Source organism: Hyla sarda, chromosome 10 (genome assembly GCF_029499605.1).
Source record: "Hyla sarda isolate aHylSar1 chromosome 10, aHylSar1.hap1, whole genome shotgun sequence".
Lineage (NCBI taxonomy): Eukaryota > Metazoa > Chordata > Amphibia > Anura > Hylidae > Hyla > Hyla sarda.
Window position 1 is genome coordinate 40,486,473 of NC_079198.1, and position 22,566 is coordinate 40,509,038.

The following is a 22,566-nucleotide window of genomic DNA, read 5'->3' on the forward strand; positions in this document are numbered from 1 at the left end:
CAAGGGGCGACACGCCTTCTTTACCGTGAGGACTGTGAATTTATGGAACGGTCTACCTCAGGAACTGGTCACAGCAGGAACAATTAACAGCTTTAAAACAGGATTAGATACATTCCTGGAACAAAATAAGATTAATGCTTATGAAGAAATATAAAATCTCATCCCTTCCCCAATATCGCGCCACACCCCTACCCCTTAATTCCCTGGTTGAACTTGATGGACATATGTCTTTTTTCGACCGTACTAACTAACTATGTAACTATGTAATGCTGCCACTATTTTGGATACTCCCATCGTTCCCAACCCACATACTCTACTCAGCACAATACCACCTGATGCCAGGTTTTTCACAGTCCTAGACTTGGCCAATGCCTTCTTCAGCGTTTCCTTACATCCTGACTGCCAATATCTCTTTGCTTTCACCCACCAAGGCGGACAGTTCACTTGGACTCGATTGCCGCAATGATCTCAGAACTCCCCCAATCACTTCTCTCAGGCTTTGTCCACCTGTCTTGAGCCATGGATATCTACACATCCTGATGTGACTTTTCTTCAATACGTCGATGATCTTCTACTATGTGCTGCCACACAAGAACTGTGTGCTACCACCTCTGTTGACTTACTATCATTCCTTACCACAATCAACTCAACCCATTAAAAAAATTCAATGGGCACAACCAAAAGTTGTCTTCTTAGGACATTGTATCTCTCAAGGTGACAAGCACCTCACAGAAGACAGGAAGCAAGCAATACAACAGATTCCTGTCCCTACAAATGTCAAGCAACTACAGGCATTTCTAGGATTGATAACCTACTGCAGATAATGGATTCCTGATGCCTCTGCACTTATGCAACCCCTGTATGATTCCATCCAGGACATTGGTCAATTCCAGCAGCTTTCACAGGAATCCATACAGTGTTTTATTTTGTCTTAAAAAACGTATCCAATCTGCCCCTGTGCTTGGCATCCCCAACTATGAGTTGCCGTTCTACCTGTTCATCTCCGAGACCAAGGGCCATGCCTCTGGAGTTCTTGCACAAAAACATGGAGGAAAAATTAGACCCTTAGGTTACTACTCATGCAGACTAGATCCTGTTTCACGGACAGCACCCACATGTCTTCGGGCTGTGCTGGCAGCAAAGGACCTTTTTGACAAAACTTCTGACATCACTCTCGGACATTCCGTCATTATCATGGCTCCTCATGATCTGAAAGCCATTCTAACTCAAAATCAAAGAAATCCACTCTCTCTACAGAGACAGGTGAGACTTCAGTGTACTCTTCTACTCCCAGACAATGTTACTCTTCAGAGATGCACAGTCCTCAATTCCGCCACGCTGCTTCCTCTCTCGAGGGGGGATGAAGAGGAAGGAAATGTTGGAAGCAATGAAGACCTTGAACACAATTGCTTAGAAGTTATGCACATGGAAACATCACATCTACCAACAGTCCAAGCGACACCAATAGACACTGCAACCTACACTCTTTACACGGATGGGTCCAGATATGTGGATGAGGGGGGTAGTTTCCACATTTATAATCATTGTTCAGTCAGTTTGAAATTTTACTTGCAAAACCTCTCCCCCCCCACATGTCTCAGCGCAAGAGGCAGAACTTACTGCCCTCACTGAAGCCTGCTGCATCTCAGAAGGAGAAACAGCCAATATTTACACGGATTCCGTTTACGGGCATGGAGTGGTGCACGATTTTGGATTAAAATGGGCCCTGAGGGGGTACACGACTGCAAATGGGACCCCTATCAAAAACTTTGAAGCTGTTCAAACTTTGATTGAAGCCTTAAAACTGCCTAAACAGGTGGCGATCATCAAAGTTAAGGCACATGGAAGGTTGGACTCTGAGGAAGCCAAAGGCAATTTCTTGGCAGATAAGGCAGCTAAAGATGCTGCCATGCAGCCCCTTACTCAAGAGGAAGCAGGGGTATATGTGGTGACAAGAAAACAGAAGAAGGAATCGGAAGAACCCAAAGAGGAGCATGAACACCCCGGATTCAAGATGCTGAAACAGTTCCAGACCCAAGCCTCGGCCAAAGAGAAGAGTATGTGGGAGAAATCAGGGGCTGAGCCAAGTGAACCAGATGGTCTATGGAGAAAAGGAAACAGAATTTGTCTTCCCCAAGCCCTGTACCCGGCAGTGATTCAATGGGCTGACACACAGAGGGAAAAATCAAATGATCACTTCAATCAACAAAATCTACTTTGCACCAGGAATAACAACTCCTATCAAACAATACGTCAAGGGATGTGATATTTTCAGCACCTGCAATCCTGGGAGAACAGACGTCACTCCTAAGAAACACCTGGCTAAGCCTTGCTACCCATTCCAGAGAATCCAGATCGATCATATGCAACTTCCCAAGAGTGGGAAGTTGGAGTACGTGTTGGTGGCAGTGGATATGTTCTCAGGATGGCCAGAGGCCTACCCAGTCACTAATATGACAGCAAAGACCACTGTGAAGAAACTACTAATAGAATTGGTGTGCAAATTTGGAATTCCATAAGTTATTGAAAGTGATCAAGGACCAGCTTTCATTGCAGACATCACAAGGGTACTCTGGAAAATGGTGGGAGCAGACCTTGGACTCCACACTCCATATCACCCGCAAAGCAGTGGAAAAGTTGAAAGATTGAATGGCACTTTAAAAAACAAAATCCTAAAAGCCAGTAGAGAACTGTCCCTCCCATGGCCAGAAGTACTACCCATTGCCCTGTACTCTGTTAGAAACACACCCCGACAGGCAACAGGCCTGACCCCTATGAGATACTTTTTGGAGGGGTTCCTAAATTAGGGTGTTACTATCCCCAGCATCTTAGTGCAGGGAATGATAGTCTGGTAAAGTTTGTGATCACTCTGTGTAATGAACTAAAAGTAACACATGCTGCAGTTTACTCTTCTATTCCAGACCCAGAATCTGAACAGGGAAGCCAGAACTTACAGCCTGGAGAATATGTCCTCGTGAAAAGACACGTGAGAGGGGTATTGGAACCAAGATTTGAAGGCCCCTACCAGGTCCTGTTAACAACTCCAACATCAGTGAAGCTGGAAGGAAGGCCGACATGGGTACATGCCTCCCACTGCAAAAGAGTGCCATCTCCACAGCCCTAGTGGTGTATATCATTTTTTGTGTAAACAAGTTGACTGCTCAACAGGTGGCTATTACCAAAAGTAAAGGTGTAACCATATTCTGGTATGACTCCAAAAGTACAAGTATAGCCACTTTTAAATTTGATTATTGCGAAGTAGTGTCCTGTCCTGATGTCTACCAACAGTGTGAGCTATATGAGTATGACTCATACTTATACGTTAGCGACAGCTACTGGGGAAGTACCTGCAGCTACTGGGGGTCAGTGGAATGGAACACAGGGGTAAATTGGGGATATAGACCACAGAGTGCCTTGAATAAGGAAGACAAAAATGGAAAATCACTCTTAGATCGAATGGTTCTGACAAAACCTGGCCCCTGCAAACGCATAAAGGGTGATAACATGCCAATGGTCCTTTCTATAGAGAATCCTAGCCCAGGGGATCAGGGAGAATACCTTATGACAACTGTACCAGGAGAATACACGGGTCCAATGGGAAGGTTCCAGCTCAGAGAGATGGAGTCAGGAGGATGGGAGGGACCGACCAAGGCTTTGGGAAGCCCCATAGTGCGCCCTACAACAGACCCCACATCTGAAGACACCGTGAAAGTTGAAACTGGGCTACCAGACACTAATCTCTGGGTAGTGTGGATAAAATTCACTGCTAAGAAGCATAACAAGTCAGACTGCTATGTATGTGCTGTAGCTAGACCACACCTAGGTACAGTCCCCCTAAACATTCCAGAAGACAGCCAGGAATGCTTATTAGCCTATTTACTAATGTGACTACTGACCACACCAACTGTGAACAGTGGAAGAAGGAGTATCCCTTAATGGCTAAGGTGTCAAAGCCCGCAAAAGGTATTACTATTTATAAGGGGAATTATACATGTTATGTCAGTAGGAAAGGAAAAGGCAAATTTATGGGAAATTTCTCTGAAGGATATTGTTCCAAATACAGCAAGATAAGTAGGAACAAGATACAGAATCAGGTATATTCACGGGGTGACATTTATTGGATTTGTGGGGACATGAAAATCCGCACCCGATTGGAGGGTAATTGGACGGGTGAATGTGCACTCGCTAAAGTCTTGATGCCCCTACAAATAATTTCAGACCACGACAATGAAACTGATCCAGCTGAACTTGCGATGAGTCAGAAGAGGGGGGAAAAGAGCAACTCCTGGAGGCAGTCTAGACCCACACATTTATATAGAGGACATTGGAGTCCCAAGGGGGGTACCTGATGAGTTTAAAGCTAGAGATCAGGTAAAGGCTGGTTATGAATCCATAATTCCATATGTCACGATCAACAACAAGAATGTACATTGGATAAACTATATATACTACAATCAGCAAAGGTTTGTGAATTACACAAGGGATGCACTCTGAGGGTTAGCTGACCAGTTAGAACCTACTTCTGCTATGACCTTTCAAAGTAGAATGGCCCTAGACATGATATTGGCAGAAAAAGGAGGGGTATGTAAAATGATTGGTGAGACTTGTTGCACTTACATACCAGGTAACACTGGGCCAAATGGTAAAGTTACAAGGGCCTTAAAGAAATTAGACGATTTGTCAGTGGAACTGAAGAAGAACTCAGGGGTGAGTGACCCCTGGGATCAATATTTCTCATGGCTAGGGGATTGGAAAAAAGGGCTCTTGCAGGTGATGGGCACATTCTTGCAACAGGAATATTGATTGGGTGTTGTATAGTTCCTTGTGTAAAGAAGACAATTTCCTCCACTGTGGAAGCAGCTGTACCCACAGGGGCAATGTACATGGACATTGCCCCCACAGACTCAACTTACCTAGACATGACCCGGACATCAGACCCAAGTATAACTGATTCAGTCCGCCCCTTGAAAACAACTGTTCTATATCAGAACGACCAAGTGGAAATTCCAACAGAGTAGGGCTAACTTAGGAGTCTCAGGTGAAGGATCAGTCTGGGTACAAAGGGGGGCGTTTCATTGGGATCCGCTTGTCACAAACCAGTGAAGCATCCCATACCCGTTTTTTTTTTTCCCCCGCCTGAACCTGAGACTGTAGGCGGAACCTACGGTAGGGAAAGATAAAGAATAATCAATGTTTTCCTTAGGGGGGACTGTTTTTAATGATTACAATGATTCTGATTACTTATCAATATATCAAAAATTATATTATATATATATATACACATATATATCAGTACTAATCATATGCTGCAGAAAAACATTATTATTCTTTTCAGATATATCAGCTTAGCTGTTTGCCTGTAACCAAGAGTTGAACCTGCTTTCTGGATATTGTTCAAGAAGCAAGAAAGAAGATTTATGGTGTTCCAAAGAGGAAGATGTTACAATGAAACAAGTGGGAGTCCAAAAGAAGTCATTCCGAGGAAAATGCAATTGATGAAAAATAGCGGATACATCTGTAATCTTCAAAATAAAACAGGAACTCTGCCCTATAATCTCATATGACTATGATTGAATAAATGCTTAAAAATAAATTTTATGTTCGCAACATCACTAGTAACAATATGATGGTAATATGTATTGTGATAATCCTCCTTGTATACTGGTATTTTTAGTAATATTGGTCTCAGTATACAGGATTTGGTCAGTAACAGTATTATAGTAATATTTATGGTGATAATATTTTCTAATTTCCTCCTTCCTCATTCAACTAAAAGGCTCTTCTTTTTTCTTGTCCTGTGTTTTCAAAATATTTTGTTCATTGCCAATAGGGAAGATGGCGGGCTGGCCCCGGGGGCTGCCTTGAGGATGCGCCACAGGGGTTTTTGGGGGTGGGGGGATATTGGGGGGGGGGACAGGCAGTGAGCAGTGTAAGGGGCACCAAAATTTCTGATGGCAGCCCTGCTCCTACCTCTTACTTTGTCATTGGCGCCAATGTGCACCATGACTGCTGGGACTTCACCAGTCCCTGGTGGGTCTTTGCCAGAAATTTGCTCACCCAATCTGTCATGTGCTGGTCTTGTGTGCCAGGAAAAGAACACACTGTTCAACTGTTCCTGGTCCTTGTGACAGATCGCCCAGTCTGTCCCCCTAATAATTGAGTCCCCCACTACCAGCATCTGTCTGGCCTGCTCTGCACTCCTCATTCCCTCCTTACTGGAGCAGACACCACCCTGGTGGTCAGATGCAGTGTTTTGCTGCAGGAGTGCTATCTCTGAACTAACATCCCCTAAATCTGCCAATGTGGCAAAATTGGTGGGATGTGCCCCAACAGGACTAGCCTCCTTGACTCTTTATCTCTACCCTGCCTTCTGTCACAAATCTACTTACCTCTTTCTCCTGCACCTCCATCCCACTATCCTCCCCTCCCTCTGCACCAGAGACTGCTGGCTTAATCAGCAGCAGACTGCTGCTTGCTTAGATCAAGGATCTGGGCTTCCGAGCGCACAACAAACTCACATCTTGCACAGTAGTATGCTCCCTCAAATGGCTGTTCACGGAACACACACAGTACATAGTACAAGATGTAGATTGGACCACATAGTCTAACATGGAGGACAGAACCTGAAACTCAGTTATATATATGGAGACACCTGTGAATATGTATGTGACTTTTCTAACCTCCCGAACTCTAAAGTTACTGGGGTATTGCATTCCACTATGTTCACACGGTAGAATGTCAGCACAGAAAATTTTCGTGTGGATATTCCACAGGCATCAGAGCGCCAGCAGAACATGGCAGTGCTTATACTGCACGGCAATGCATTTCCGAGCAGAATCCGCAAAAACATTAAATAGGTTCAATATTTTTGTGGATGCCGGAATCAGGATTTTCGCAGCAGATATTATAGAACATAGTTTTATATAGTGTTGCTCGCGAATATTCCCAATTCAAATTTTATTCACGAATATCGCATATTCGCGAATTTGCGAATATTCGCGAATATAGCACTATATATTCGAAATTGCGAATATTTTATTTTTTATTTTTTTTGCCTCTCTGCTTCCAGCTTATGTGGTCTAAAGAAGGCTCTAATACTACTGTGTGAGACCGCCAGGCGAATATTCGCATATGCAAATATTTGCATTTGCAAATATTCGCGAATATTGATCCCTCCCTTCTGCTGCTTCTATCAAGTTACACTGGTATACTTGCTATAAAGTTCATAAATTTTCACATATGCGAATTTTCGCATATGCTGAAAAAAAAACACGATTATGAATATGCAAATTTAGCAAATATATGACGAATATTCGTCTATATATTCGCGAAATATCGCAAATTTGAATATGGCCTATGCCGCTCAACACTAGTTTTATATCATTGTCAGAGCAGAGAGCAGGTGTACTATCACTGCCACATAAAAAAGAATAGAAAGGTTTTACCTGCTGAAATGTGTAGAGGCAAGTAAAGAAACATTTATTTAGTCATTTACACCTTCTAAAACACATTACTTTTTTTTCCATTGGCAAAGTTGTATTAGGGCTTATTTTTGTGGGAGAAGTTGTACTTTTTATTGGCATGCTTTATTTTGAAGCTAGCAAAAAATTATCTGTAGGACAAAATTTTAACAAATATGGAATTGCGCAATTTTGTGGGGTAATATTTTTTTCAGTGTTTAAAATACAATAAAACTAACAGGTAAACTTTATGGGTCAGTATGATTTTCGATTTGTTTTATGGTTAAAAAAAAATGAAGAAATTTGAAAAAGAAGAAAAAAAACTTGGTTTATTGCCATGTTTTGACTCCTATAACTTTCTTATTTTTCCACCTACGAAGCTGTGCTAGGGTTTATTTTTTAATCCATGAGCTGTAGTTTTAATGGTGCCTTAATAGTACCACAATTGTGTAGTTCTGGCTTTTTGATCACTTTTTCTGGGATGTGATATGACCAAATATCAGCAATTTGTCATTTGGAATTTTTTTTGCGTCTATGCCGTTGACCATGCAGGACCAGAAATGTAATAATTTAATAGTTTGGATAATTGCACACAAGAATACCGAATGTCTTTTTTTCAGTGTTTTATTTACAAAATGGGAAAAGGGGGGTGATTTACATTTTTATTTGGGGGGGGGGGGGGTTATATTTTATCCATGTAAGCCGAGGAACATAGGTGAGACCATGGGCTTTCACACCAACCCATTGTGTGTTACACCGCAATTACATTGCAGAGGTTTTTATGGGTCCCCTAGACACCATGATGACCTTTCACTAGAAACTATGATGACCTTTCACTAGAAAAAAATATGGTAAGCAGGTTATAGATTACCACGAACTACTCATTGAAAATGGTTACACAGAAGATTTGTACAGGCTTGCAATTCCTCATATCAGACACTAAGCTGTGCCCATGTTATTTAAAAATAAATCATTAAAACAAAACACAGGAACAAATAGCACTATTATGTTCCCTTACAGCTTGCATCTTATTTATAATATGATTAATACTCAAATAAAAAACTCAATAAAATGACTAAACATAAAGGCTAAAGTTTAACATATATTAACTCCTTAACCCCTTGAAGGACCCAGCCAATTTTCAGTGTAGGACCTGGCCATTTTTTGCACATCTGACCACTGTCACTTTAAGCATTAATAACTCTGGGATACCTTTACCTTTCATTCTGATTCCGAGATTTTTTTTCGTGAAATATTGTACTTTATGTTAGTGGTAAATTTTCATCGATACTTGCCTCATTTCTTGGTGAAAAATTCAAATATTTAATGAAAAAAATTGAAAATTTTGCATTTTTTTTTACTTTGAAGCTTTCTGCTTAAAAGTAAAATATATAAATTATATATTGATTCACATATACAATATGTCTACTTTATGTGGGCATCATAAAGTTCACATGTTTTTACTTTTAAAAACGAATGACCAGGGAGTCAGGAGCTTGTCTGGCGCAGAGAGGAACCATCAGGCAGCCAAGTAAAATCAATGGATTTATTAGATGCAACGCGTTTCGCTGCGCATGCGCAGCGAAACGCGTTGCATCTAATAAATCCATTGATTTTACTTGGCTGCCTGATGGTTCCTCTCTGCGCCAGACAAGCTCCTGACTCCCTGGTCATTCGTTTTTGAATTTACTCTTTCCCAGGAGGGCTGCAGTGGACCTTCTTCTATATCTCTTCTGCACTTTACCTTGTTGTGTGTGGGCGCACAACCAACTTTGGTAAGCGGTTTGGGAATTACCGTCCCCTACCCCCACCAACAAGATCTACTGATCCCGCACATGAGGCGCCTTCCTCCCTCTCTCTATGTTTTTACTTTTGGAAGACATCAGAGGGCTTCAAAGTTCAGCAGCAATTTTCCAATTTTTCACCCAAAAAATAAAACATAATATGAATACCCCACAAATGACCCCATTATAAAAACTGCACCCCTCAAAGTATTCAAAATGACATTCAGTAAGTGTGTTAACCCTTTAGGTGTTTCATAGGAATAGCAAAAAAATTAAAAATCTTTATTTTTTACACTCGCATGTTGTTCTTGTAGACCCAGTTTTTGAACTTTTGCAAGGGGTAAATAGTCCCCCAAAATTTGTAACCCAATTTCTCTCGAGTAAGGAAATACCTCATATATGTATGGCAAGTGTTCGGTGGGCGCAGTAGAGGGCTCAGAAGGGAAGGAGCAACAATGGGATTTTGGAGAGTGAATTTTGATTAAATGGTTTTTGGGGGGCCCTATGGTGCCAGAACAGCAGAAAACCCCACACATGGCATACCATTTTGGAAACTATACCCCTCAAGGCACGTAACAAGGGGTCCAGTGAGCCTTAACACCCCACAGGTGTTTGACGACTTTTCGTTAAAGTAGTGTAAATGAAAAAAAAAATCACTAAAGTGCAGTTTTTTTCCCAAATTTACAATTTCTACAAAAGGTAATGGGAGAAAATGCCCCCAAAATTTTTAACCCCATCTCTTCTGAGTATGGAAATACCCAATTTTAGGACATAAAATGCTCTGCGGGCGAACTACAATGCTCAAAAGACAAGGAGTCACATTTGTCTTTTGGAAAGCAAATTTTGCTGAAATGGTTTTTTGGTGGGCATGTCGCATTTAGGAAGCCTCTATGGTGCCAGAACAGCAAAAATAAACCCACATGGCATACTATTTTGGAAACAACACCCCTCAAGGAAAGTAACAAGGGGTACAGTGAGCCTTAAAGGGTAGCTCCCACCATCCTATTTTTTTTTGCTAGCCCGTTCCCCCCCCTGCTGCAGCACTAGCCCGTTCCCTCCTCCCCCCCCTGCCCCGCATACCCCGTTCCCTCATTACACTTGCAGTTACTGCAGAGTCCGGCAGCGGGCGTGCAGAGACAGCGGTGGCAACGAGGCGGCGGCGATGTGCGGGAGGAGTGGCCTCCCAGCCAGTGGCCGGGGAGCCAATGTGCTCGCTCCCGCCTGTCTGATTGACAGGCAGGGAGCGAGTGCAGCCTAACTGAAAAAGGACTGATTGCCACTCCAAAAACAGTCCTTTTTCAGAGGCCGGTTTTTAAATGTAAATTAAACCTTTTTAATGAAAAAAAAATATATAAAAGTACCGTATTTATCGGCGTATAACACGCACTTTTTAGGCTAAAATTTTTAGCCTAAAGTCTGTGTGCGTGTTATACGCCGATACACCCCCAGGAAAGGCAGGGGGAGAGAGGCCGTCGCTGCCCGCTTCTCTCCCCCTGCCTTCCCTGGGGTCTAGAGCGCTGCTGTTGGCCCTTCTCACCCCCTGGCTATCGGCGTTGCTGCCCGTTCTGTCCCCCTGACTATCGGTGCCGGCGCCCCAGCAACGACGCATGGGACGCACGCCGGAGGCCTGCAGCAGCGCGGACCCGACTCAGGTAATTATTCCACCGGGGATGGGGGGAGGCAACGGGGCAGCGGCGCCGGCAATGGGTGCCGCTGCCCCTTCTCTCCCCCTGGCTGTCGGCACCGCTTCTCTCCCCCTGGCTATCGGCGCCGGCAATGGGGCGCCGGCACCTATAGTCAGGGGGACAGAACGGGCAGCGGTGCCGATAGCCAGGGGGAGAGAAGGGCCGGCAGCAGGGCTCTAGACCCCAGGGAAGGCAGGGGGAGAGAAGCGGGCAGTGACGGCCTCTCTCCCCCTGCCTTTCCTGGGGATGTATCGGGGTATACACGCGCACACACGCACCCTCATTTTATCATGGATATTTGGGTAAAAAACTTTTTTTACCCAAATATCCTTGGTAAAATGAGGGTGCGTGTTATAGGCCGGTGCGTGGTATACCCCGATAAATACGGTATATTAGAGATATGTTGTAGTACATAAGTACTACAACATATCAAAAAATATAGTTAGTGACAGTGCCCATTTAAAACATCACAGGTGTTTTACGACTTTTTGTTAAAGATGGATGTGTAAATGAAAAAAAATTTTCACTAAAGTGCTGGTTTTCCCCAAATTTTACATTTTTACAAGGGGTAATGGGAGAAAATGACCCCAAAATTGGTAACCCATTTCTTCTGAATATGGAAATACCCCCTGTGTGGACGTCAAGTGCTCTGCTGGTGCACTACAATGCTCAGAAGAGAAGGAGCGCCATTGAGCTTTTGGAGAGCGAATTTGTTGGGAATGGAAGTCAGGGGCCATGTGAGTTTACAGAACCCCTCGTGGTGCCAGAACAGTGCCCCCCCCCCCACATATGACCCCATTTTGGAAACTACACCCCTCACAGAATTTAATAAGGAGTGCAGTGAGTATTTACACCCCACTGGCGTTTGACAGATCTTTGGAACAGTGGGCTGTGCAAATGAAAACTTAAATTTTTCATTTTTCACGGACCACTGTTCCAAAAATCTGTCAGACACCTTTGGGGCATAAATGCTCACTGTACCCCTTATTACAATACATGAGGGATTTAGTTTCCAAAATGGGGTCACATGTGGGGGGGTCCATGTTTCTGGCACTATGGGGGCTTTGTAAACACACGTGGCCTTCAATTCCGGACAGATTTTCTCTTCAAAAGCCCAATGTCACTCCTACTTTTCAGTCATTTTACCATAAATTCACAGCAAAATGGAAAACAAAATTAATTGTGAGACCAAAATTTTAGAAAAAATTCAATTTTGTAACTTTTGGGGGCTTCCGTTTCTACGCAGTGCATTTTTCGGTAAGCATGACATCTTATCTTTATTCTGTAGGTTCATACGATTAAAATGATACCCTACTTATATAGGTTTGATTTTTTCTTACCTCTAGAAAAAAATCATAACTACATGCACGAAAATTAATACGTTTAAAATTGTCATCTTCTGACCCCTATAACTTTTTCTATCTTTCCGCGTGTGGGCTGGTATGAGGGCTATGCTGTGATCTGAAGTTTTTATCTGTACCCTTTTTGTTTTGATTGGACTTTTTGATCTCTTTTTATAAATGTTTTTGTGTTTTAAAAAGTGACCAAAAACATGCTATTTTTGAATTTTGCATTTTTTTTGCTTGTACACCATTGACTGTGCGGTTTAATTAATGATATATTTTTATGGTTCAGACATTTCCGTACGTGACGATACCATATATGTTTATTTTTATTTACACAATTTTTTTTTTAAATGGGAAAAGGGGGGTCATTCTTACTTTTACTAGGGAAGGGGTAAATTCATCATTAGTAACTTTTTTTCCACTTTTTTTTTTTTTTTTTGCTATGTTATAGCCCCCTCTAGAGGCTATAACATGCAATATATTATGCAATATATTAATTCCTAACACTGATCATCAGCATGTGAATGATCAGTGTTATCGGGGCTTGCCTTCTCTTGCCTGGTTCTCAAGCATGGAAAAGTCAATCTCCAATCGGACACTGAGGAAGCAGGTAGATTCTTTTGGCGTCCTAGCTGATCAGGGCACCGCAGTTTCACCATGGTGTTTCAGATCAGCCCGACTGAGCTGCTGGGATGCAATTTTTTCAAGTCTAGACGCGACGATCAACTTTGATCACTGCGTCTAAAGGGTTAATAGCATGCAGCACAACGATCAGTGCCGCACGCTATTAGCCCAGGGTACCGGCTTTCAATTGCCACTGGGACCGACCCACTATGATGCATCAAGGCATGACCCCGCGTTATAGCCCGGGGTATGCCCTGCGTCCTAAAGAGGTTAAAGGTAAAGTGTCATCAGAAAATGGCCTAATGTTGAAAGGGTTGACATCATTTAAAAAACTAAGAAAACAAAACAACTTTTGACTTGCTCTAGTCAGTCTTGCATTCTAGCGATCATAGATTTTCATGTTTGAATTGATTTATATGCCAAGCTGATGTGATTAATATATATTAACCCCTTAACGACCACAGACATAAATGTATGTCCTGGTGTGGAGGTACTTCCCACTCCAGGATGTACATTTACGTCCTGTACATGACCGGGAGCATCAGAGCGGTACTCGCGTCATGCACTGCAGGTCCCGGCTGCTATCAGCAGCCAGGGACCCACCGGTAATGGCGGACATCAGCGATCGCGCTGATGTCCACCATTAACCCCTCAGATGCCATGATCAATACAGATCACAGCATCTGCGGCAATGCGCATGTTTAAATGGATGATCGGATCGCCCGTGGCATTGCGCGGGGATCTGATCATCTACAATGGTGGTCGGAGGTCCCCTCACCTGCCTCCGGCCATTTCCAGGGTCTTCTGCTCTGGTCTGAGATCGAACAGACCAGAGCAGAATATCACCAATATTACTGATCAGCGCTATGCCCTTTGCATAGCACTGAACAGTATTAGTAATCAAATGATTGCTATAGATAGTCCCCTATGGGGACATAAAAAGTGTAAAAAAAAAAAAAAAGTAAAAAGACAAAAAAAAATGTAAGAAAAATTTGAAATATTCCCTCCATCAATAAAAATTTAAATTGTCCCTTTTTCCCCATTTCACCCCCCCCCCCTCCAAAAAGCGTAAAAAAATAATTAATAAACATTTTTGGTGTCAAAATGTAATGTTAATGATCCCATACGGTGAACGGCATAAACGTAAAGAAATTAAAAATAGTCCAAAATTGCTGCTTTTTTTCACATTTATTAACTGCGTACTTTTCCTTTACACCAAAAATTTTGCTACGAGAGCTGGTTTTTTTTGCGCAAATATAAGCCATCTTGGACTTAACGTAGCAAGATGCTCTAAATCATCTATTCTATTTTCCAAAGTGTGGATTGAGGAGATTTCTACATTTACCCGCAATTTATGAAGCTTATTGATTGATAAATTTAGCGCTTCTGCACATAATTTAGAATTTGGGAAAAGGGGTAGGCTGGGTTCACACCACGTTTTCTTAAATACGGTTCCCATATACGGTTTGGAGGAGGGGGCGGGGCTTAATCGCGGCGCCCGCACTCAGCCGTATTCGGGAACCGTATTTAATGCAAGTCTATGAGCCGACCGGAGTGAACCGCAGCCTCCGGTCGGCTTCGTTTTCGGCCGTATGCGGTTTCCCGACCGCAGGCAAAAACGTTTTTGCCTGCCGTCGGGAAACCGCATACGGCCGAAAACGAAGCCGACCGGAGGCTGCGGTTCACTCCGGTCGGCTCATAGACTTGCATTAAATACGGTTCCCGAATACGGCTGAGTGCGGGCGCCGCGATTAAGCCCCGCCCCCTCCTCCAAACCGTATACGGGAACCGTATTTAAGAAAACGTGGTGTGAACCCAGCCGTAAACTGCTTCTACTATACACAAATAATGATACATGTCCCCCAGTAATCTTGTACAAAAAGTTAATTATTTTTTAAAAGCTGTACAATAATAGAAAAGTATGTAAAGATGGGTATCATTTTAATCGTACTGACCCACAGAATAAAAACAAAACATGTCATTTTTACTGTAACATGTACAATGTGAAAACAAAACCATCCAAAATGTGCTAAATTGTGGTTTTCATTAAAATGTACATGTTATACTAAAATGAGAGGTGTCATTACAAAGTACAAATGATCCAGCTCTCATATGGGTCTGGAAATATAAAAGAGTTATGGATTTTAGAAATCGAGGAGTAAAAAAAACGAAAACGCAAAAAATAAAATTGGCCTGGTCCTTAACCCCTTAATGACCAAGCCCATTTTCACCTTAAGGACCAGGCCAATTTTATTTTTGCGTTTTAGTTTTTTCCTCCTCGCCTTCTAAAATCCATAACTATTTTATATTTCCATCTACAGATCCATATGAGGGCTTATTTGTTGTGTAACCAATTGTACTTTGTAATGAAACCTCTCATTTTACCATAAAATGTACGGCAAACCCAATAAAAAAAAATTTCAGGGAGGAAATTTTAATGAAAACCAAAATTTTGCACCTTTTGGAGGGTTTTGTTTTCACACTGTACACTTTATGGTAAAATGGCATGTGTTCTTTATTCTGTGGGTCAATACGATTAAAATGATACCCATGGCTAGATACTTATATATTTTTGTACTGCTTAAAAAAATCTAAAACTTTTTGTACAAAATCAGTAATCTAAAATCGCCCTATTTTGACCACCTATAACTTTTTCATTTTTCTGTATATAGGGCGGTATGAGGGCTAATTTTTTGCGACGTCATCTACTCTTTTTTTAGATACCACATTTGCATATATAAAACCTTTAGATAATTTTTTATTATTTTTTTTTAATAAAATTTAACAAAAAAAGCAGCATTTTTGGAATTTTTTTACGTTTACGCCATTCCCCGTACGGGATCATTAACATTATAGTTTGATAGTTCGGACATTTATGCACGCGGCAATACCAAATATGTTTATTTTAAAAAATTACGCTTTTTGGGGGTAAAATGGAAAAACGGACAATTTTCATTTTTATTGGGGGAGGGGATTTTTCACTTTTTTTTACTATTTATTTTTACATTTTTCAACTTTTTTTTTTTTTTTTTTACACTTTTTATGTCCCCATAGGGGACTATCTATAGCAATCCTTAGGACACAGCACTGCTCAGTATTATCGGTGATCTTCTGCTCTGGTCTGCTTGATCGCAGACCAGAGCAGAAGACCCCAGGAGACGGCCGGAGCCAGGTAAGGGGACTAGAGATGAGCGAACTTACAGTAAATTCGATTCTTCACGAACTTCTCGGCAATTTATGCCTTATCCTGCATAAATTAGTTCAGCTTTCAGGTGCTCCCGTGGGCTGGAAAAGGTGGAGACAGTCCTAGAAGACTCTTTCCTAGGACTGTATCCACCTTTTCCAGCCCACCGGAGCACCTGAAAGCTGAACTAATTTATGCAGAAAAGTCATCAACTTCCGAGCCGAGAAGTTCGTGATGAATCGAATTTACTGTAAGTTCGCTCATCTCTAAAGGGGACCTCCGGCTGTCATGCTGGATGATCGGATCGCCGCGGCAGCGCTGAGGGCGATCCGATCATCCAATCATAGTACCGCAATGCCGCAGATGCCGTAAACTATATTGATCACGGCATCTGAGGGGTTAATGGCGGACATCCGCGCGATCGCGGATGTCGGCCATTATGGGTGGGTCCCAGCTGCGGCTAACAGCCGGAACCTGCCGTGTATGACGCGAGCACCCTTCCGATGCTCGCGGTCATACACAGGACGTAAATGTACGTCCTAGTGCGGGAAGTCCTGCCAAACCAGGACGCACATTTACGTCCGTGGTCGTTAAGGGGTTAAGGTCAAAATATGCTTGGTCCTTAAGGGGTTAAATTTGAGTAGCCGTTTTAGTCCAGTGATGCAGATGCTAAATCAAAAAATGTTGCAGTATCTTGTAATACCTTTTTTATTGGACTAACATTATTTTGTAGAGACAAGCTTTTGGAATTCTTCCCTTTATCAAGTCAAAAGCAAATCTCAGCTCACAAGCAGAAGACACAGGTTACATCTCACAAATATGCAGGGGTTAAGACAATAGATGTGGAGAACACACACTAAGATAGGCCATAAATTGTCCAGCTATAGGAACATAGACTACATATATATATTAGCTGAGTACCCGGTGTTGCCTGTTTTTTCCTTCCTCATCCTTGTTGGGGAGGAAAATCAACAGAGGAGGAAGCTTTTGACTTCATATCCCATCCCCATATATTGTTGTCATATCCCAACCCCATATCCCGTCCTCATACGCCAACCTCCTATCCAGCCCTCCTATCCAGCCCTATCTCCACCTCATATCCTGACCTCCTAACTCGACCTCTTATCCCACCCTCCTATCCCAACATCCTATCCCATCCTCATATCCCCTCCTCCTATCTCGACCTCTTATCCCATACTCCTATCTCGACCTCCTATCCTGTCCTCATATCCCGACCTCCTATCCCATCCTCCTATCTCGACCTCTTATCCCGTCCTCCTAACTCGACCTCCTATCCCATCCTCATATCCCGACCTCCTATCCCTTCCTCCTATCCCGTCCTACTATCCCATCCTCCTATCTCCACCTCAGATCATGACCTCCTAACTCGACCTCCTATCCCACCCTCCTATCCCAACCTCCTATCCCATCCTCCTATCTCGACCTCCTATCTTGACCTCCTATCCCGTCCTCATATCCCGACCTCCTATCCTGTCCTCCTATCTCCACCTCCTAACTCCACCTCCTATCTCGACCTCCTATCCCGACCTCATATCCCGTCCTACTGTCCCGACCTCCTATCCCGACCTCCTATCCCGTCCTCCTATCTCGACCTCATATCCCGACCTCCTATCCCAACCGCCTATCTCGCCCTCCTATCCCGTCCTCATATCCTGACTTCCTAACTCGACCTCCTATCCCGACCCGTAATATGTGCACCAGGTATTGATATATCTCCAGCCGTACAGAAGTTATGTGAGAACATACATTTCTCATTGATTTTCATGGGACTTTAAACAAAAAACCCCGACCCTTACAAATGGGGGTGGTTAAGGGTTAAATTAACTATCCTATATTTTAAGTGTGACTAAGTATCATCGAAATATCTCCAGCCATTTGGAAGTTATGCAGTGACATATATTTCCCATAGAGTTGTATGAGACTTTAAACATAAACTCTGCCCCTGGCAAATGGGTGTGAGTAAGGGTTAAATTACCTGTGGTGTCCCGGTACCGTATTGTATATGTTACCTCTATAGAGGTCCCCATAGTCAGAGTCCCTAGGATGTCTGGGTCCCTCTTTTGTAGTTTTCCCCTTGTCACCCCTCAGTTAGTCAATGACTATATAGAAGTTCTTATAAATATAAGTATAGATATGTATATATTTAGTTATCTACCTGTTCCGAGAGTAGCTGGACCTGCAGGTCACGTGATTATGTTAGTACTCTATGGCTTTGCTACAGAACCTTTGGAGGTTCCCGTGACGTGTTCACCCACAATGTACTGTAACGGTGAGTGACAGTTGTTACGGACCAATCAAAAACGGCCAGCCCCAGTCCCATGCGCCATCTTGATCCCTCTCTTGGGTTTCTGACTCTGGAAGAGGTAGGACCTCCGCAGCTTACAAGACGATTTCCTAGGCCAAAGCCTTGCGGCCTAGGCCTTTAACATAGCGGATAGACTAAGCAATTCCCCACTACTCATCGCAAGATCACTGGACCTAAATACTCCCCTAAATCCAGCGGATCTCTGCTATACAATCCTTAAGAAACTAAATTTGAGAGGCTTATCTGATCCCAACCGACTGTCAATCGCTGCTCAAGCTATATGAAAAGAGACTCTGTTATCTGGACTGTTACTATTACTACATGTACAGAAATTCTTCAGTAAAAGTTCCAGCGAGTTTTCAGTTAACAGTGGTTGTGGACAATCCTTTATTTCTGCATCACCTATTGCTCTTGGGAAGGGTGGGACCAGGGCTATCAAGAACACGTCATTTAACCCTCACCCTGGCGTCACGAGTGACAATGGTTAACAGCGCCATTAACTATCCTGAACAGCAACACCCTAACTACCCTACACTCCCACGAGACTTTATCCTCTCATTCGCCACCACAACTCTATTTGGCATCGCACGAATAGGATTCGGGTGTGTGCCTACTGCTATTGCCACTAGTGAAATTGTACTCCCCCCCCAGAAAGTAACGGACTTTATTCATGTACTGTGATTTATACTCCGGAGTAAGGGGTTGCGCGCACGGTGCTGTGTGGAGAAAATGTGCATGTAAAGTAAGGGGGGAGGCAAAGAATACAGGGGAGTTACAAGTTGTAAGAGAAAGAGCTGAAGTTAGCACAGGGCCTTAATGCGCGCGTGATCCAGAGACCCTGCCCACTGCAGCCCTCGCTGCCGCCGCGGCCATTTTGTTAGAGTCTAGTGCCGGAGACCAAAAAAGAGAGAGAGTTCAGCGCAGAGTGCGACAGCGGGTTGGAAGTGGTAAAGAGCCGGAACAATACAGGACTCTGAGACACCAGATTGCCAAATTGAAGTCCTATATAGAGTCACTTCAGCTGCCGATCAATACACTCAAATTTCAACTGAAGGCTATTGAGTTTCAAGTCACCGCTCTCAAATTTGAAATCTACATTCTCAAGTTCCAGCTTAGAGAACAACTGCACATCTCCTCGGGACCTAGGAATCCAATATTTATTTAAAGGGCCAGCATACCCAACACAAAAATGTCAGAGCCTGCAGCGCCACGGTCCCCACCTGAGCAACAAGGGGGCGATGCTCCAGTGACCCCACCAATGGGGTCTCCACCACTAGTTAGAAGGGTGCTGCCGCCTTCACCAATGCTTTCCACCTTGCAAAGACGTGCCCTCCCTGTGATTCCAGCAAGACCTTCGTCACTGACAGAGCAGGAACCAGCAAGTCCACCTCCAGCCTCCCCCTATGTGTTGGGAGCCCCTGTTGCTGCACTCGTCTTCTTGGGGAATCCTGTGCTTCCCACCTACAATGGTGACCCTTGAGAGACTTTAAAGAAAAGTTCTACAGCCTCTTCGGATTTTATGCATTACCTCCCCATCAACAGATACAGTTGCTTCTGGGACAGCTCCAGGACCTGCCTTAGAGGAACTTCGCACCTGGCCAGCGGCTGACAAAGTTACAGTGGGGCAGATTTTCAAAGGTCTTTCTCAGGTGTTTGAATCTCATTCCCCCTCTGAGGTACACCTCAGACTATATGAACGACGTCAGAAACCTGGTGAGACTCTCAGAGCATATGCAATAGCTTTACAGAGCGCAATAGAGGTGGTACAGAAGCTGGACGGCATCACGCCCAATCAAGGCAACCGAGTACTGATGGACCGTTCCGTTTTATAGAAGGGACACTGAACAAATGGGACAAAGCATAACTTAGGATGCTGGCCGTGCAAAATCCCGACATAGCCTTCCCAGCTTTTAAGAGACTAGCGGTTAAAGTGATCGAATCAGGCCCACAGATGGAGAAGGCTAGTGTTCCTGCTCCAGAATCTCCGGGGCCTTCGCCGCAGTCACCTGTCCCTTCTCAGCCTCTCCTTTCAACACCTTCTTCTAGCCCTTGGACAGCTGATCTACAAGATATTAAGTAGGACATTGAACAGTTAGCCAAGGCCTTTAAAGAAATGGCTGTTCGGCCCAATCCTCCCAGATTTGCAACACTTCCACCTATGAAACCTGACCCCGCCCTGCTGATCCACCTAATACCCCACCTGTGAGACCGCCTGGAAGTTAGAGACATGTCTGTAGTTATTGTAACAAGAATGGACACTGGAAGAGCCAATGCTGGGCTTTAAACGGGCGTCCCCTGGGGTCGAGGACCGCACCCCAGGAGTAGCTGCTGAAGGTCCAGAACCAACCTGCGACAAGAAAGGACTGTCTATGTATGTTACTCCTTGCCCTTATTTACAGGTGATAGTTGAGGGTATCCGGTTGCAAGCTCTGATAGATACGGGGTCTCAGGTGTCCACTATTCCACAGGGAGTTTTCTATAAGTATTGGGGTCCAGAAAGGTTGTGTGAGCCTAAAGAAGCGGAGTTTAGAGTAATTGCAGGGAACGGGAAACCAGTACCCAGACATGGCTACTGGGAGCCCACAGTGTAGGTGGGAGAGCATGTGTTAGAACGGCAGGGTGTGATTGTCACCAGTGTTAGGGATGAAGGGGCAGCTGACTTCATGTTAGGAATGAATATCATGAGGCACCGTTTTGATGATATTGTCTGTGCACTGCATGCATCTCTCCCTCACTTGTCACCCCCAGGCCGGCGAGCTGCACAACACCACCTCCAAATCCTCCAAGCAAAACAGAAGTTTGTGAATCATCAAGGAGAAATCTGTCGTCAGGATTCAAGACATATGCGCTGTTACTCTGCAACTGCAGACGGAGACAGTTATTTGGTGTCGCGCCCGACCTGGGGTGAAAAATCAAGATTACCAAGCGCTCTTGGAGCCCATCATGCTGGAAGATTGTCCCTTGGTGCGAGCAGCTAGAAGCCTGGTAACAGTACGTAATGGGAAAGTTCCAGTAAGAGTCATTAACCTCTCGGAAGTTGCCGTCCGACTACCCAAAAACACCCCTGTGGCTAAACTGCACCATTTAGACGCAAGAGATGTGGTCTCGAAGTCACAAGTGGCCCAACGAGGACCTGATCAGAATCCAGCAGAACCTTGCTGGGTCAAACTTCAAATAGGGGACGAAGACACCCCCAGGGAACAGGTAGAAGGAGTCATCCAGGTAGCTAAACAATATCAAGAAGCTTTCAGCAAGTTCCCCACAGACTTTGGCAGGACCACGATGATCAAACATCGGATTCTCACTGGGGACAGTCCACCCATTAAGAAGAGGCATCGCCCCGTGGCTCCTGGAATGTATCAGACCATAAAGAAGATGCTTGTGGAAATGAAAGAGGCTGATGTTATCCAAGAAAGCCAGAGCCCCTGGGCTGCAACTTTGGTCCTTGTGAAGAAAAAAGATGGGACTATCCGCTTTTGTGTAGATTACCGGAAATTGAACGGCATAACTCACAAGGATGGCTATCCTCTCCCCCGTATTGAAGAATACTTGACTGCACTGGGGTCTGCTGCCTACTTTTCCACACTGGACCTGACAAGTGGTTACTGGCAGGTACCAATGGCGGAGGAGGATCGAGAGAAAATAGCATTTGTGACCCCCATAGGACTCTTCGAGTTCAAAAGCATGCCCTTTGGACTGTGCAATGCACCGGCTACTTTCCAACGCTTAATGAAGCGATGCTTAGGACATCTCAACTTCCAGAGTGTTCTGTTATATCTAGATGATGTCATTGTCTATTCCCTGAAATAAAAAAAAAAGCACAAACGGATGCGCTCCGTAGTGTAACACCAAAGGTGAGTTGGTAACGCTAAGTGTGAATTGCGCTTGCCACATGAAGTTGTACTCCAACCAAGTACAACAATGGAACAGGGTGCATCATCAAAGGGTCTCTGCAGCTTCGTCCCGCTGAAATAGAATCACGATAAAAATAAGCAATCTCCAGGTAGCAGAGCGGGATCAATGGAAGCGCTGAGACCAGATAAGAAGTTAAAAGGATTTATTTCCCATAATGCAACGCGTTTCACGGTCACCCGCTTCCTCAGGCATAGGAAGCGGGTGACCGTGAAACGTGTTGCATTATGGGAAATAAATCCTTT